Genomic DNA, 19,684 nt, shown 5'->3' with positions numbered 1-19,684 from the left:
ACTTGGCATGGTGCCTTGAATTGGTCATAGAAGCTTCTTGTTCTACGAGTGATTTTCTCACTCATGGAATTCACCGGGGTCGCTCCTCCGTCCTTCCATTCATCTCTCGTTCATTCTCGGTAGATCATGCTAATAATGTGTTGTAGAGTAAAACGAGAGACAATAGCGAAGACAAATAATGAGAATTATGTGTGATCTTTATTGATAGTCCATATATTTACAGTGTTATTACAGCAGATGCAAAGAAACAGGTGCCTGCTCGGGAAGGGGTGTGGCCAAGTGGCGGCAGTTGCCAAGTTAGCAACCGTTTGACGGTTTCTTAAGCACGGATTAACCATTGATTAAGTTAACCCTAACAAAAACCACCCTGGGGAAATTTATCCGATTTGCTAGATTTCAGGGGCATAAAAAACCGGTTTCAAAGTTGAGAGGGTTTGTGATGCCAACGGCCACGTTTGAGGGGTACTTTTCTTCAGAGACAAAACACAGACACGATTCGATGATTGGGCTGTTCCTTGAAAAAAAAACGATCATTGGGCCTGGCCCAGTACACCACGCTCGCGCGCACCGGCCACCCTCGATCCTCGCCTTCTCCGGCGTCTCCGCCGCAAATCGGCACCGGCGGCAACTCCTCTCTCTTGACTCTTGTGCGGCCCCCGAACGCCCACCGACCTCCGCCTGTGCCCTTAGTCACTGCAGCCACACCCACACTGCCTACTGCCAACTGCCAACCGGAGCAGCGCCACCATGAGGGAGGCTCCCGAGACGGCGGTGGTTGGGATGCGGGCCTCGCCAGTCCTCATGGCGGGCGGCCCCCGTCGGCTGCGGCGCCTGGGGCGCACGGCCACCGCGTGAGCCGAACTGTTCCCCACACCGAACAAGGTGTGATTTTCCCCCCTTGTACATCTCGTCTCCTTCAATTTTTCTGAAGGCAGCCAACTTAATTTAATTCAGAATGGCCTTTTGATTCTCCACAATCGGTGCGAAGCTCTGACCAGTGTGCCATAGCATTAATTTAATTCTGAATCTGAATTGCCTGCTGATCATCATTCATTGAATTTCCGTCTCTTCTTTCCTTGTTCGTTCCATGTGTGTGCAACGAACCCATTACTTCCTACCATGCTTGTACAATTATTTGCCCATGGATTGCAGACTTGCAATTTGAAGCAAGCAAGAGAGCCATGGGGCTCATTTTTTGTTTGACCAGTGAGGAGCTCCAGTTGAGCTTCCCGGATGCAACAAGCTTTTTTTGTCCAGTGATTGTTTCGGAAGAAAAAGGAAACGAATCATTCGTTCATTTGCTTAGTGAAAAGTTCAGTCTATTGTTTGGGCTTCTGGGACCTACGTTGCACGGATACTTGGATACGTATCGGATACGCGATACGGGGATACGCCCGATACGCTAATTTTCTGAAAACATGGATACGGCGATACGTTTATATGTAGATATTACATATATTAATTATTAAAAATATTGAAAACAAAATAGAGCTTCCACTAGTAGAAAAATGGTCAAATGTGAAGCATATCAGTGCCGGTTTGATTTTGAGCCGGCACTAATGTGTCCATTAGTGCCGGCTGCTCTCATTAATACCGGTTCGTGGGGAACCTTTAGCACCGGTTCGTGCCACGAACCGGTACTAAAGAGAGTGGTGGCAGGATGTTGTCAGTCTGGGGCCCCTCCAGCAACTTTAATACCGGTTCGTGGCACGAACCGGTACTAAAGGTCGACGTACATAAACCCTTCGTCCACCCGAGCTCGCTCTGTTCTTCCCCTTTCCCCTCTCCTCCTCTGCTCTTCCCCTCTCTTCCTCGAGCTCATCACACATTTTGCCCAAAATTTGTCAAGATTTGGAGGCCCCCATCCATTCAAATGATCACAAAGGTTAGCAACTTTGTCCTTTCATCTCTCATTGCTAGATTAGCTCTTGCAATGCTTTGTACAGTGATTAATTTGTGAGTTTAGTAATTTGGGAGGAATTATATGTGCTAGTATTTGATTTATATGCAATTTGAGGTCAAAAATAACACTTAGTTTGCATATGTAGGTGTGGTTTACTTAGTGCCTTCTAGATCTCCGTCGTAACCACCGTCGATCGCTCGCACCGTCCCGTCGCCGGCACCACCTTGTGGTGAGGCTCTTGTTCATGAATGTTTTACATTATCAAATTGATGTTTGTGTGATTTGGATATACAGTTACTCGTATAATTATCTTACCCGTACGTTGTTTGTTATACATAGTGCCATGGTTTTGATATCCGTCCCCGTCGGCCCTCATCCTTGTTATGATTCGGATGTGGTATATTCTCTTTTAAAACTAGTTGTTGCATTTCGTGTTTATGACAAATTATGCCCATCAAATTGACATAGATATTTTTATCTAGGAGGTATGTGAACCGGAAATTCCAACCGACCCTATTGTCGAGAGGTTAAATTTAGTTGAAAGAGAAAACGAGTATTTGAAAGAAAAATTAAAAAGAATTAAGGGGGAGAAGATGGAATTGGAGTTGCATGTTGCCAATGTCGTCGATGATCACAAGATCAAGAGGGAGAAAATGTGGTTGAAGATTAGAAAGATTAGAAAATATGCCATTGATAGTGTGGCTTGGTATCATTATGCTGTTGGATCAATTGTTACCTTAATTGTGATCTTGATCGCATTTGTTGTTGCATTTAAATTCTTTAGCTAGAGAGTTATTTGTATGTTGCATTTAATTAAGTGTTGTATATGAACTTTATGTTTGAACTTGTATTAATTTGGTCTATTCGGTGTTGTGTAATAAAGATGAGCCGGCAATGGATGTATATGACCGATGCTCTCCCGAGTTCATTAATGGTGTGCATACTTTTCTGCTTGCCGCTGAGGCAAACAAGCGGGCGGATGGTTTTATGCCTTGTCCATGTGCTGGCTGTAAGAATGGTCACAATTACTCTACGTCAAGAACCATTCACATCCACCTATTTGAGTCCGGTTTCATGCCCCACTATAATGTTTGGACCAAGCACGGAGAAAGAGGGGTTATGATGGAAGAATGAAGAAGAAGAGGACGACGACAGCTATCCTGGCCATGGGTTCCCTGAATACGATGATACAACAATGGGGGAAGAAGCTGAGCCGGCATTGCGGGAAAAAGCTAAAGAAGAGGCATCAGATGAGCCCGCTGATGATCTAGGTCGGGCCATTGCCGATGGAAAGAGAAACTACGCAAGTGATTTGGAGAAGAAGAAGTTGCAGCACATGTTAGAGGATCACAAGAAATTGTTGTACCCGAATTACGAAGCTGACAAAAAAAAGTTGGGCACCACACTGGAATTGCTGCAATGAAAGGCAGAGAATGGTGTATCTGACAAGAGATTTGGAAAGTTGCTGGTAATGATAAAGAATATGCTTCTAAAGGACAAGGAATTGCCCGAGAGTACGTATGAAGCAAAGAAGGTTGTCTGCCCTCTAGGGTTAGAGGTGCAGAAGATACATGCATGCCCTAATCAGAAATGTTATAGAAATTTTAGAAATGTTATAGAAATATTAGTTATATAATCAAAAATATTAGAAATTTTAGAATTAGTTTTAGTTAGATGAATTAGATTAATGTCAAATTGTTAGAATTTGCATATATATAGAATTTTAGTTATCACAACAGAGAGAACGACGAGCTTACGCGCGCCCTGGGAAATCCTGAACACCCGGGAAGAACACGAGGCAAGGGCGTTATTCCCTGGTGTGAGGGCTTTTCGGAATGGAACGCCGACTACAAGTCCCGTGCAAGAAAGAAGATGGAGGAGAAGAAGAAGAGGAAGCTAGAGGAGGAGCAGAGGAAGCATGACGCAGAACGCCTTCAAGGCCTAGAAGTAAAGCACGCGGACTTGGCACTCAAATTCCAGCAGCAGCAGCAGCAGATCGACTCACTTAGCCAGGAAAGGGGGTCTCAGCAGCGGCAGCAGCAAGCGGATGATCGTCCAGCATTGGATAGCACCGTCCCATCCATGCCGAGAAGCAGCGTTGGTTCCGCCCCGGGCGACACACTGCTGGATACATACCCTGTGGATGACATCATAGAGAACACTAACTGTGAGCTACACTCCAAAATGAAGAACATATCCATAAAGGTGGCGGATGGCGTTGCTTTTTACAATTACCCCCGAAGCAACCTTCTATTGCACCCCGATTCCAGAGGGCTATGCTCATGTCTTGGTTGATGAAGTGGTGGACCCATATTCGGGGCTACAGCTTGACATTCCTGGAGGTGAAGACGAGCGCACACTGGGAGAGGCCATACATCGTATCATCTTATGGAGAAAGGATTACATCATCTTTCGAAGTCCACCGACATCGCGTCGTCTGCCGACTCCTCCTCGAAGTCCGCCACCAAGTCAGCAGACTCCCGCTCCTCCAAGTCCACGAACGCGTGAGCCGACTCCTCCTCGAAGTCCGCCACCTCCTCCAGTCCCCGAATGCGTGAGCAGACTCCTGCTTCAAGTCCGGCACAGCGTCAGGCCACTCCTCCGGTTTCAAGTCCGACACCGTGTCAGGCCACACCTCCTGTTTCAAGTCCGGCACAGCGTCAGGCCACTCCTCCTGCTCCAACTCAGCCACGTCAGCCGTCTCCGCCGCCTCAGCAATCGCAGAAGAGACACGCCGCAGTTATGGTGCGTAGCGGTACGAGTCGAGGTAGTTCAGGAAGTACAGGCGGAGACAAGCGATATAAATATGGTCCAAGCCTCGCTCCTCTTCCTCAGAGGCCTTACGACATGACCGAGGAGCAAAACGCAGCCATAGTGCAGGCCCAAGTGGACGCCCATTTTGCACCGAAACCGGCACCGTCGCCAAGGGAGAAAGTGCCTGAGGAAAAGATTGACCACTTCATCGTATGGCTAGAGCACCAGCTCCCAAGCCTGTTGACTCAGACTATGAGCGCCAAATCAGGAAGTCACATCGAGCACGACTACAGAAGGAAGCGAGCTCGAGCTCGAGCCAACAAGCAGCGGGCAAAAAATTCAGGAAAACCGTTCCCCAGCTGGGAGAACAGGCGGTGCAGTCGACCCCCCCCCCCCCTCCCCGCTTGTTGTGCCAACAACACATGAGAGGAGTACGCGCGCCCAATATTATTGTGGGCAAACCATTAACGTTCCCCAGCTGGGCGATGTGGTAATAACGGAGGAGCATATAATGCAGGCTGAAATGCTCAAGATCTCTGTTGGACAACTCCTCAAAATCGAGCCCATGTCTCCGCTTAGAGAGGAGGAAATAAAACAGAAATATGTCCGGGGCCAACCTTTGGTCGAGCCAGACAAGGTCAAGAACCTCCCAACGAGAATGTATGAATTGCATCAATGGTACATGAACATTACCAAGATTTCCAATCGAGAGTCCCTCATGGTGAATGTCAAGGAGGAGCATTACTTCCATGAGAAAGCTCTGTCCGTTGAGTATTCAGAACTATTTCAGTTATACAATCAAGACGCACTCGACAAATCTATCGTCAGTTGCTATTGTCTGTAAGTGATTTCTTTCTGTAATTTAAGTCTCAAGCTAGCTGTAGTGATTATTTTGATCACTATATATTCTTTTTTGTGGTATTATATGTAAAATGAAGATGTATGAAATGAAAAAATCTGGACGCTATGGCATTGGGTTCATTGACCCAAATACCATTAATGAGTACACATGAAATCTTCCAACTTCTCGAGATAGTTTAGAGGAAAGCATGCTGGAGTTCTTCAAGCGCCTCAATACCAGTGAAGATATACTACTTCCTTACAACTTCCTGTGAGTCACACTGTCTTGTACTATAAATTCTGTTTTTGCTTACTAGCTAGCTAGATGTTAATAATTAAGTGTATAGGGTTTACGATAGTTGATTAGTGTTATGCACATGCCCGCTTAATTAAGACATGCAAACGTGTGCGCATGCAGTTTCCACTGGATCTGGTTAGACATTAAAGTTGACAAACGAACAGTTGAAGTACTGGACTCACTACTGAAAGAAGAAAAAGACTACACCATCGTGAAGGGGATAGTCAACAGGTAATTTCAATCATTATTAACTATATCTCGGCCTATTTAGTTCGTCATTTCCTGATATGAACTATTTAATAACCCCTTTATTAATTTTCTTTGCCGGAGGGCAGGGTTTGGGCAAAGTTCATCAAGGTGACTCCAGGCAAATGGGCAAAAAAGTTGTTTTGGTATCGACCAAAGGTAATTAATTAAGTAGTACTAGCTAGCTACCATCTCTTTAATTCTTGTTTCAATACCATTAATTAATTATCATGCTTGATTAATCATTATCTGATTCAATTTCCTTCTCGTAAAGGCCCTGAAGCAGGCACCGGGGAATGATCTGTGTGCATTCTACGTTTGCGAGAACATTCACATGATGGCGTCCGAAAGGAGCAGATCTCAAAGACAGGACTGCGTACGTTTGTCAGAATACTATTCACACCATTATCAATATCTAGTCACACAACTAATACACATGCATATTGATCTCCTTCTTAACAGTTCAGAGAGGTGCGGGAGCAGCTCCTACCAGCGGAACGCATACTAGAACTTCAAGAGGAAATAGCGGGATTTTTGCTCGACCAGGTCATAGATCCCAAAGGAGAATACTATTACCCGCTACCGCCCCCATGAACCACTTGTCATCGTGCTCCGAAGGCACCAAGGCAATATGTAGGAGAAATTGTATATGTATATACATGTGTATGTGTGAATAATTAATGGTGTTGGTTGTGAGACATTCGATGATATATATGCATAACGTGTACAATTTGTAGATCGTAAAATACCAGCAAACAAAAAAGAATTAAATGAAAAACACAAAATTAATGGAAAATAAAACCAAAACACCCCCAGACACCAACCGGTACTAAATGTTTGGGGGTGTTTTGGTTTTATTTTCCATTAATTTTTGATTTTGGTTTTGGTAACACCAACCGATACTAAAGCTCTACACGCACCCGGACCTGTCCCGTGCCACGTGGTGGCACTTTAGCGCCGGTTCGTGACGAACCGGTAGTAAGGGGGGGGGGGGCTTTAGTCTCCACAATTTAGTGCCGGTTGTAGAACCGGCACTAAAGGCTCTTACGAACCGGCGCTAAAGCCCGGTTCTGCACTAGTGTTCTAGGTCAAAGCATGCCTCAATAGGATTATTCCCTTTGTTTTCTTGCACTTGGTCCACTTTCATTAATTAGCAGTGGGATTTTCCCAGGTTTGTTGTTCCAATTAGTGCATCGACTCTCTCTTGCTCACCTTTCAATTGAACAAGAACATTGATAGTCATGTTTTGGCATGAACTCACATCCATGTTGGGTATCTTTAAAAAGTGTGCCTTTACTATTGAGGGGATTTCACGTCAAACGAGGGGTTTCGGGTATCCAAAAAGTATCGTAGAAGTATCCTAGGAGTATCAAACATTATTTTCTTTGTTAAAAATCGAAAAACCGAGGGGTACTTACGGGATACGTATCGGGTTGTATCGGAGCAGTATCCGGCTGGATACGCGCGCTTTCTGAAGTATCCGCGCAACGTAGTCTGGGACCACTTCTGCTCTGAACAATAATGTGAAATCAGTCGTTTTCTCAATGAGTGTGGAAGACAACAGCATGCCCAACCGGACACCCGGAAAACCCAGTCAAGGGGAGGCCAAGCGGACGGAAACGGTGGCCACTGGAAATGATGATCCCGCGGAGCACAGTGTGCTTGAAAAGTGAGACAGGGACAGGCAAATCACTATAGAACCGAGGAATTCCACGGGATATTTGATACTACTATTACCTTGTTGCTGTTTGCGATTTTTTGCCTCCTCTCATTCTGCAGCCTTGCCTCATCGCTGTGCCAGGGCCTACAACGCTGCTTCTCACTTGTTCATCCGTGTAAGCTCACAACTAATCTCCTCTGTTTTCCTATACAAATCTGGCCTTTTACTATTATCTTCCTTGTTGCAACCGGCTAATCTATCTTGTGATTTCCCACTCCAACGGGTGTTCATCCGTTGCTATATTCGACGAAATTGGGTTCCCCCCGCTTTATATTATAAAGCCTGGACCAAAGCACACAGGTAGCAACAAGGTTCAAAGCGCGCACACACACCAGAGTACAATAAACACACCAGAAGTCTAGCTGGGGGAGCAGCACAATAATCCCCAAATAAGCCGTTGCTATATTCACTGGTTGTTTCTACCTCCGATCCACAAGCACTTTCATTGCTCTTCTATTATTTATTCAGGTTATTTCCCATGCTCAAAATAGTATTCTTACTTTTTGCCATTGCCTGCCAGTGGGTTTCTTTTTTCTTATCTCTGTTGCACTTTACTAATTTAACTCGTGGTTTCCTACTTCAACAGGTTTTTATCCATCAGTGCTTCCATAAATAATTCGAATCCTAGTAATATATTCAGGCCATTCCAGACTAAAAAAACCCTGAAAAAGAGAGTGGAAAAATTCAATTGTGTGCTTGTTCATCTTCATACTAGCTAGGTGTTCCATCATTTAGTATCTGTTCTCTTGTTTTCCTCCTTAAACACCCCTTAACTATCTTCCAGCCTAGTGACCCTCACCTTAGAAAAGGAGAAGTCTGCTTAGGAGAAGTCTATTCTTTTACCAGTTTCCTGTAATTTGTCTTTCTACACCCAAGATCTCTTCATCCACAAAACAAACACAACTCCCTCCCTTGTCCTATACACCCAAAAAAATAAACCCTATAATCCGATGGAAGTGGCATTAGCTAGTGCTGCCTTAAGCGTAAGCTTAAAATTGGCTGCATCGCCGGCCTTAAAGAAGCTCCTTTCTAATGCTTCAACGTACCTTGGAGTCGATATGGCTCGTGAGCTCCATGAACTGGAGACCACTATCTTGCCGCAGTTCGAGCTGTTGATTGAAGCAGCAGATAAGGGAAACCAAAGGCTCAAGTTGGACAAATGGCTTCAGGAACTCAAAGAAGGCTTCTACCTGGCTAAAGACTTGCTGGACGAGCATGAATACGACCTCCTCAAGCGCCAAGCAAAGGGGAAGGATTCCTTGCCGGCCAACGCCTCCTCCATCAGCAACACATTAATGAAGCCTCTGCGTGCTGCATCAAGCAAGCTGTCCAATATGAGCTCTGAGAACAGAAAGCTAATTCAACATCTGAATGAACTGAAGACCACCCTGGCGAAAGCCAAGGACTTCCGCAAACTACTTTGCTTACCAGCTGATTATAATGCAGAGAACCCTCCCATATCATCAGCTGTTGTTCCGGAGACGACATCAATACCACCTCTGAAAGTGATTGGTCGTGAGAAGGATCGTGATCATATAATAAAGCGTCTTACCAGGATAACTGCTAGTACTGATTCTAGTATAGCTTTGTACTCAGGTTTGGCCATCGTTGGAGCTGGAGGCATGGGAAAGTCCACCTTGGCACAACTTGTTTACAATGACCAGAGGGTAAACGAATATTTTGCTGTGACAATGTGGGTAAGCATCTCACGCAAACTTGATGTCCGCCGTCATACACGGGAGATCATCGAGTCTGCCTCTCAGGGGGAATGCCCACGCATTGATAACCTTGATACTCTGCAGCGCAAGTTAACAGACATACTGCAAGGATCAGGGAAATTCCTGCTTGTGCTGGATGATGTTTGGTTTGAACCTGGTAGCGAAAGGGAATGGGACCAACTGTTAGCTCCTCTAGTTTCCCAACAGATGGGAAGCAAAGTTTTGGTAACTTCTCGACGAGATACATTTCCACCTGCTCTTTGCTGTGAAGAAGTGTGTCCTCTGGAAAAGATGGAAGATCCTCAGTTCTTGGCACTCTTCAAACAGCATGCATTCTCTGGACCAGACATCAGAAATTCACAGTTGCGTGAAAGGCTAGAAGGTTTTGCAGAGAAGATTGCTAAAAGGCTTGGACAATCTCCTTTGGCAGCAAAAGTTGTGGGTTCTCAGTTGAAAGGGAAAACAGATATATCTTCATGGAAGGATGCTCTAACTTTAATGATTGACAAATTAAGTGAGCCCATGGCAGCTTTGTTGTGGAGTTATAAGAAGTTAGATCCATGTCTGCAAAGGTGCTTCCTATATTGTAGCCTGTTTCCAAAAGGCTACAGGTATGTCATTGATGATTTGGTTTATCTTTGGATGGGTGAGGGTCTTTTTGATTCGTGCAACCAAAACAAGAGAGTGAAAGATATTGGGAGGGATTGCTTCAACGAGTTTGGAAGATTCATCTCCTTTCAACCATACATTGGCCCGTATTATGTTATGCATGATCTCCTTCATGATCTGGCAGAATCACACTCCAAAGAAGACTACTTCAGATTGGAAGATGATAACGTGACAGAAATATCTTATATTGTTCGACACCTATCGGTTCATGTTGATAGTATGACGCAACTATTATCTGCAAAGTATCTGCAAGCTACATAATTTACGCACTATTATCTGCATAGGCCCCGTAGTGGATGATGTAAGTGACCTTTTTAATCAGATAATACAGAATTTGAAGAAGTTGCGCGTGCTATGCTTGTCATCTTATAGCAGTAGTAAGTTGCCAGAATCTGCTGGTGAGTTGAAGCACCTTCGGTATTTGAACCTTAAAGAAACACTGATTTCTGAATTGCCAAGATCATTGTGTACCCTTTACCACTTACAATTACTTCTGTTAAATAACAAAGTTAAGAGTTTCCCTGAGAAACTCAGCAATTTGGTGAAGTTACAACATCTTGAATCGAGTTGCAAAGAAGCAATTCCTAACATTGGCAAGCTAACTTTGCTTCAACAATTAGGGGAATTTTCTGTGCAAAAGAAAAAGGGATATGAGTTACAACAGCTCAGGGACATGAACAAGATTCGTGGCAGTTTAAGGGTCACAAATCTTGAGAATGTTGCTGGGAAGGATCAAGCCTTAGAATCAAATCTGCACCAGAAAAGTCATCTTGGCAGCTTAGGACTTGTATGGAGTTATGAAAATAACACAAATGCAGAGGATAGTTTACATTTGGAGGTTCTAAAAGGCCTGATGCCACCGCCTCAGCTTGGGGATCTTACAATTGACGGTTACAGATCTTCAGAATATCCAGGCTGGTTACTTGATGGTTCATATTTTGAGAATTTGGAATCTTTAAGCTTTAATAATTGCAGCGCATTACAAAGCCTACCGTCCAATAGTAAGCTATTTGAGAACTGCTCTTCACTTTTCCTCAGCAATGTGCCAAACCTAAAGTCATTACCTTTTCTTCCAGTAGGCCTTGAATTTTTACATGTGGACAATTGCCCACTGCTTATATTTATTTCCAACGATGAGATGGAACATCATGATCAGAGAGAGAATATCATGAGGACAGATCACTTGGAATCACAGCTTCATTTAATCTGGGAGGTGGATTCAAGATCACTTATTAGGTCTATACTCCCGAGGGAACATTCATTTCTGAAGCAGTTGTTGACAGTGATGCATAGTGATGTGACACATGTTCAAAACCTTGAGAGTGCTCTACCAAGAGAGAAGGATAAAGTATTTGTGAAGGAGGATGTCATCAAGGCATGGATATATTGCCACGAGCAAAGGATACGACTCACGTATGGAAGTAGCATTGGGCTGCCACTTGTTCCACCATCAGGACTTCGTCAACTTTATCTTTCTTCATGCTGTATTACAGATGGAGCTTTAGCTGTTTGCCTTGCTGGCCTAGCTTCACTGAAAACTTTGTTCTTAAAAGAGATTATGACTCTAACTACACTTCCTTCAGAAGAGGTCCTCTGACATTTGACAGCACTTTCCAGCTTGTCCATCTATGATTGCTGGTGTCTCAGGTCGTTAAGGGGATTACGAGCTGCTACCTCTCTTTCATATGTTGATTTGATTTCCTGCCCTTCTTTAGAGTTGGCATGTGGAGCAGAATGTTTGCCATTATCACTTGAGAGGCTCAGTATACAGAATTGTGTGTTTGCAGCTGACTTCCTCTGTACTGACTGGCCACACATGAATCATATTCTCATACGGAATTGCAGAAGTGTCGGATGCTTGTCTGTTGGTAGTTTCACATCTGTTAAATGTTTGTCGCTGGAGTGCTTGCCAGACTTATGTGTGCTCGAAGGATTGTCTTCCCTGCAACTTGACCATTTAAGTTTGATTGATGTTCCAAAGCTCACCCCCGAGTGTATCTCACAGTTTCGAGTCCAGGACTCACTTCATGTTAGCAGTCCTGTAATACTCAACGACATGCTCTTGGCTGAAGCTCCCACAGTTCCAGCACATCTCACTCTTGAAGGAAGCAAGGAACCATTCATTTCATTCAAAGAACCCGCAAATTTCTCATCCGTGAGGACACTGACGTTCCAGGATTGTCAAATGATTTCCCTGCCAACAAATCTGAAGTGCTTCTCCAATCTGAAGAGTCTCGACATCTGGGACTGCCCCAACATATCATCTTTACCAGACCTGCCATCCTCCCTCCAGCGGATACGTGTATCGGGTTGTTCTGAGCTATTGGTGGAGAGCTGTCGAGCACCTGATGGAGAAAGTTGGCCAAAGATCGCGCATATCCGCCGGAAGGAATTTGAATAAAGTGTGATTTGAATTCCTGCCTACAGATAAATAGAAAGGTAAGTTAGCTCCCATCGGCCACCTTTGCACTCTGAAACATATAGCTGTGTATGTATACTTTTTTTATCTTTTAAATACTCCATTTTTTCCCTTCATTTGTTTACTTCAAACTAACTGCAGGCCCAAGAGATGTGCCTCCAGCAACCTGCTACGAGCTGGAGTGCTTCAGGCTGGCTCATCTTACAGTTAAAACTCTGTTTCCTACTTTACTGGCCAGTGCTGATCCCCTCGGTGTTTCCATCTCACACTCCACCACCTCATGTCCTCTGGTGCCACTGTTGCCAATCCCAATATTCCCACATTTAATTCTGGTCCAGTGTCCATTCCTGAATGAAAGAAATGAGCTTTTCTCGGTGCCCCTTCACTCACTTCTGAATGTGGATGTTGGATATCTGTTTCTTCATGTTGTTATTCATCCACTGGACAAGTGCCAAAAGTAGCGACTAATTTGCGTCTTGTTATTGTCGTGTTCTTGTGTGACCTTTTCCTGGAGTATGTCGTACTTTTGGTTTGTACGGATTGTAATCGCTCTCTCTTGTATGCTCTTACATACCATGCAACTGAAGGTCTCATTTATCGTTCATTCCGTAACGAGTTATGTGATACTTGGGTTTCATACTTGATACAGTTTGCCATGACCATTTTTCTTGCGGGCTGCTTCAGATATTCAGGCATTGTCATCACATACAGTTTTTAACCTTGAATATCGTAGAGACATTTAACTATCTTCTGGAGGTACATATGGATGAAGTGACCATTGCATTCTGACTGAGCACTTTTGATTGTATACATGTGGCTTGTCTAATTTATATATGATGCTGGTTTATGTGATATGAGCGCCAGTTTATTCATGGCAATTGCCATGTGAGACATCAATTTATTTGCCATGTGGTATGCTCGCGCGTCTAGCTAGCACATAACTGTTATTTTACTGGGAAACAAACTGGGAAAATGGATGATGGCAGCTCCAGGACTAATTCCAGGCATGTATGGGCCGAATTACGATTACCTGGAGTAGGCTCTCTGGTCTGTTGCTTACATAGCTTTGATTCTTTTCAAGTTTCGTACCATCCTAGAGTTTGTTGGCCAAATTTGGAGGGAAACTGCCGCTGGTTTTCCCTTCTGCTGGAAAACTGCTGTGCATATTTATTCTTGTGCGTAATTTTGGAAGTAAGAAATGATGAGATGGCTACCTTAATTAGGGATTTTCTACTACTAATCAAGAATAAACTCATATCCCATCAACGCTGCTATTATGCATCAATTCAGCTCTGGCCGCCAGCATAGAAGCCTCTGTCTGTGTACTAAAAATAAGCCTTTATCTATCGGGTGACGATAGTGAGTTTATTTCTTTGTTCAAAAAGAGAGCTTTTAAATTGAGCTCTGAGAAAGAAAACAAATGCACAGAGGTAATGTGGTGAAAATGATGGGTTTATTTATTTATATTTTCTTGATATGATAATAATTGTTCTTTATGGAATAAAAATCTTGAAACAACAAAATTTTGAATTTGGGAGAACAATGAAAACATCCAGATATGGGAAAACAAGATGCGTGCAATTTTTTTCCAAGATCTTAAATATGTTGATGGCAATTGCACATCAAGGGGTGTTCAAAAATAAAATAAAGAAAGCCAAGCGCATGTGTCATGCGTGGAGGTAATCTGATGACAATGATTTTTAACCTTGATCATTTTTGTTTGGTTGCTAATTGTGCAGTGCGGCACAATGGGTCACCATCTCACCGAGTGGTGTGCTCCGTTAAGAGCACGACTGGATCCTCATGTTCAACCCTTATAAACAAGTTCGGCTATCCTTAACTTGTCGATGTGGGACTAAAACAACTTCTCGGGTGCACACAGAACCGCATATATACGTTCAGGTTCGGAGTTGAAAACTCACCGGTGCACATGTTCAGAGACCAGAGTCTCTGTTTTCTGCTTTATGCTCATCTGGAAGCATCACTTTAGATGTTGTTGCTGCTGCTGCTGCTGTGGGAGAGTAAATGAAAACAAGCTGGGGTAGACCGTTGATCAGTTGATCTTATCCAAAGGAAATTATACTCCACTTCACGATCTCCGGCCGTGCCGCTCACCCTAGCCGGCGACATCACGGCCTGCCACATTGTCCTCGTCCCTAACGTAATCTATGTACAAAATCGACTGAGACGCCTTATATTTTGAGGCAACAGAAGGATGCTAGATTCATTGTTTGTTCGTCAAAAAAAATCTTTTGAACAATATTTTCTCCTAGTACTTGATTTTCTTTAAATCACCAACAATTATGCAGCGGAGCAACGGAGGATGAGGCAGGAACTTGACAAACACCACATCTGATCCCATCTCGGCCGTCCATACCCACACAAACGGCGGTGGATTGATCATGTTAGGCCTTCCACAGTGTGTTTGGTGCCACAACTCTGAAAAGTATGCCACGCACACGAGGATGCCAGATGAAATATATTTAGCACCGCCCGCACACTGTGAAAGAATTGGGCATCGGCTGGAGATCAGACTCATACATATAAACTAGTATATATATCAGCGACAGTTGCCCCACTACCAGCGACTTGTTCCTGGCTCACAGCCGGTTCTTCCCATGAGTGACAGGCTTAGTTTATTGCTTTGTTGGTTGTGGCATCAGAGCAAGTAGATGCTCCGGTTCCCTGAAAAAATTTATGGCACTAGCTGGACAATGGAGGGCACCGGTGCCAAATGAAGCAAAAGTGAATTTGGCACCGCTTTTGGCCTACATAGTGGAGGGCCTTAGCCTCCCACCGGTCCGGTCCACGCGGACGCCAGACTCTGACCCATTCCCCCCCTCCCAGTCCGACCCCCTAGGTCCCACGCACCTTATCCTTGTTTTGTGCTGGTTAGATCCCTTCACGTTCTCGGGTTCGGCGGCTTTATGGAGTCCAAGCCATGTAGCGACACAGACTCTCCCCTCAATTCATCCCGGAGCTCACAAAATTAGTTCTGCCCCTTCCTGAAAAATCAACGGAAAACGCCCACACGTGTGGCATCTTGCACATCACCCACACGCCTCCATCACCACACATTTTGCCACGTAAGACCAGATGACATCAGTAGGAATCTTTTTGGTTTTCAGCTTAAAAATGTTTTATCTCCTAATTAAAAAATTGAATTAAAAATCCGTTTTCACTATTAAATCCGTCTCGACGAGATCTTCAAAACTAGACCTCACGTTGATATGTTTCGACGAATTTTTTTTTTTCCAAAACTTGCCAAGATGTGTACACTGTAGTTGCTATAGTGCTTAAACTAAAGTTGTCATGTGACAATTTTAGTTTGTCGAGCATGGCAATTTTAGTTTTTTGATGATGACAATTCCAGTACTTTGACCATGAAAATTATTTTTTGTATGAAACATGGCAATTTTAAGTCCATGTATCATGGCAATTTTAGTTTATGGTTCATGGCAAGTCTAGTTTCTTAATTCCCCGTTTTATAATATGTCAAAATTACTTTTAAACATAGAAGAAAATAGCTGAAACATATCATGGCAACTTCAGTTTATCTATGATCCGATGAATTGTGGGTTTATGATCAAGTTTATCTATGAGAAATATTTGAATCTCCTCTGAATTCTTTTATGTGTGATCAAGTTATCTTTGCAAGTCTCTTCGAATTATCAGTTTGGTTTGGCCTACTAGATTGATCTTTCTTGCAATGGGAGAAGTTCTTAGCTTTGGGTTCGATCTTGCGGTGTCCTTTCGCAGTGACAGCAGGGGCAGCAAAACACGTATTGTATTGTTGCCATCAAGGATAAAAAGATGGGGTTTATATCATATTGCATGAGTTTATCCCTCTACATCATGTCATCTTTCTTAATGCGTTACTCTGTTCTTATGAACTTAATACTCTAGATGCATGCTGGATAGCGGTCGATGTGTGGAGTAATAGTAGTAGATGCAGACAGGAGTCGGTCTACTTGTCACAGACGTGATGCCTATATACATGATCATGCCTAGATAATCTCATAATTATTCGCTTTTCTATCAATTGCTCGACAATAATTTGTTCACCCACCGTAATACTTATGCTATCTTGAGAGAAGCCACTAGTGAAACTTATGGCCCCAGGTCTATCTTTTATTATATAAGTTTGCCATCTACTTTTATTTGCATCTTTACTTTTCCAATCTATATTATAAAATACCAAAAATATATTTATCTTATCATATTATCTCTATCAGATTTCACTTTCGCAAGTGACCGTGAAGGGATTGACAACCCCTTTATTGCGTTGGTTGCGAGTTCTTTGTTTGTTTGTGTAGGTGCGTGGGACTTTTGAGGAGCCTCCTACTGGATTGATACCTTGGTTCTCAAATACTGAGGAAATACTTACGCTACTATTGCTGCATCACCCTTTCCTCTTCAAGGAAACCAACGCAAGCTCAAGACGTAGCAGTGACGTGGTGCAGTCTGTGTGTTATAGGGCGTGTGGGCGGGTTTGGCTCCCACCACACGTGTGGGCGTTAGCGTTGTCCAAAATCAATGATTGTTATGCTGTTTTGTGGATAGTCATTTTTTTGGGATATGTACAGGACATGAGATGAGCTTCAGTGATAAGCACCAAAATATTTTTGATTCTTAAACAACCCAAGTGTAAAAGGATTAGTCTCTACGAAGGATTTTGAAGTCAAATTGGATGGTGGCTAAGCACTTCCTTAGTTGGCCACTCCAGCTCTTGTTTCTTTGAGTCAGTAGAGGAGTAGGAGCAGCAACTGTATATTCCTAATCTAGGACCAGGGCCAGGGCCAAATTCGAAACCTACCTAGTGTCAAGTTTCTGTTTGTAGCGAAATGGTTTCAGGCTTCGCTATGCTGAGACTGTATTCTCCCTGTCCAGTATTTATGGGGATTGCATTTCTGGGTGGGTTCTTGTATGTTTTTGCAGGGCTTTTGTACAGTACTGCTGAATGAACTCGATCTCATTCCTTGCCACCAACGCTTTATTTGTATGGATGATTGATATCTGAATTTGCTTCCTGGCATATTCAAGCCGTGTTTTGTTCTTTTTGTTTATGCCCTCAAGAGGATCCTTTTAAAGGAATTCTGATATCTTGATTTCCCACGGTGTGCTTGACTTACAGAGGCATGCTTTCCTGCTTGTTTGTGCATGCTGTTCTGTTTTCTGCTTGTAGGTGTGCAGGACAGCTAGTAAATTAAGTGGGTAAAGCAGGAAAAGACAGGAAATTGCGCGTCAATTAAGTAGCGTCCTGCTTAATTGAGTGGGTAAAGCAGGGCCAGGGGAAAGTACATGAAAGTGCACGTATATTTGAATGGCTTATTCAAAGCTTCAAGCCTGCTGGAACCATGGTGCTGGCCCCAACCCAAGTTAGTGACATTCATACTCGCATTAGTTTTATGGCTCTTTCTTGGTACTTGCCTCTGATTACTTATAATTGTGCGCACTAGCTACATTGATAGTGACCCCTTAGAGTCGACATCAGGGTAAACTATGATCCTTTATTTTTACAAAATAGTTAGGATACTAACAACCTTTGATTAGAGATCATTTATCTGATTATTGGACTAATGCTAATTTTGTTAATCAGGCTTGTTTTTGAAAAAACAAAATCACCGGTTTACCCGCGTGATAGGCGGGAATACTTACCACTATACTACAACGACTTGCTTTTGGGAAACTGTGTGAACTGTTACAGTATGATGAAGGGATTGATGTATCTCCAGGGGCAAGGCAGTCTGAAGAAGGGGAAATCAGATAGGCAGGTGGTTCAGGCTGAGGAAGGAGAGCATATTACCTTTCCCTGCAGGTTGAGCATCAACGAGGTCATGTCTTTCAGATCTGTGAGGATGATTCATGGGAAGCATGAGAGCCAGTGATGGACTGATGACGATGGAGAGAACAGAAGAAGATTCACTACTGATTTGATTGCATATATAATAGTAACGTAACCGCTGCTAAAGCTTTATGTGATTTTGTGATAACGTGAAAGACGCGTCTAGTCTATTTTATGTACTTTATTTAATTATCGACCCGCCTTGTCCTTCCCCGGTGGGTTTTTTCCGTTCTTCCCTGCATTAATTAGTAGATTTGTTCACGTTCTCCCTTTCATTAATTGCGTAACCTGACCTGGATAGACCGGTTTCCTGCAAAAGGACACTGTCCCTGCTTAGTTTATACCACCAATTAATGATACACAAATTTGTTTTCTGGCATATCATATTATAGCTGTAAAGGAATTTTTGATATCTAGATTATATATGGTGAGCTTGACTTACAGAGGCATGCTTTCCTGTTTACTGCTTCTAGGTGTGCTGGATAGATAGTAATCCAGTGTGTAAAGGAGGGAATGATAGGAAAGTAATATTGTCCACATTCGTCAGACTTGAGATCGGTACAATAGCTGCTTTTCGATGGCAACCAAACCCATGGAAGAGAAAAAAAATGCTGGACAAGGAAGCACTAGGAGAAGAAGAAAATGAGAAGTACACACGCTGGTTTGTCAGATGCCCTTTCCGGTTCTTATTGTGGTTCACCAGCGGTGGACTGTGTGGCTACGTTGGAGACCAGAATAGCAAGATTTGAAAAGGTGAAGATGTTACGGCTCCAAATGCCATTCGAAATGGGAGACGTTTCTTGGTGCGTGCAGATAACTCAACTGTTTGTGCTGGTTGAAACTGCGATAGTAATTGATTCTTAGGTATATACATTATTTTCAAGTTGGCTTATATATCAGTGATGGGTACTATATATTTAATGATATACAGCTTTGCTACTTTCTTTGTGGAAGAAGTAGAAGCAAGCACTCCGTCAAATCCTGCATGTACACTTATATAGTAATTCGAAAGTAATTAGGCTGTACAAAATCCTGCATGTCCATGGAAAGCATGAGGAGCCAGCGATGGTGATGGGCAGAAAGAAAAATATTTTGTTACCAACTGGTTGTTTGTATCTTGTCACACAATGGTATATATTGGCATATTCCTCTGGTACTGTATAATTTAGTTATCAATCAGTGAGTTGTGTCCAAGTTGGTTACTGGTGAGTTTATTAGCAAGTCCGTCTCAGCTATGCATAAAAAAAGGGCAAGTAGCTTGATCAGACCTAC

At 43.3% G+C, this 19,684-nt stretch overlaps 1 pseudogene; it reads left to right on the top strand.

Annotated features, from left to right (window-relative positions):
• The first annotated feature begins 6,903 nt into the window (after positions 1-6,903).
• LOC109745801 (putative disease resistance protein RGA4) lies at positions 6,904-12,580 on the top strand (annotated as a pseudogene).
• Positions 12,581-19,684: the final 7,104 nt, after the last annotated feature.

Source organism: Aegilops tauschii, chromosome 7 (assembly GCF_002575655.3).
Source record: "Aegilops tauschii subsp. strangulata cultivar AL8/78 chromosome 7, Aet v6.0, whole genome shotgun sequence".
NCBI lineage: Eukaryota > Viridiplantae > Streptophyta > Magnoliopsida > Poales > Poaceae > Aegilops > Aegilops tauschii.
This window is presented reverse-complemented; position numbering and strand designations above follow the sequence as displayed.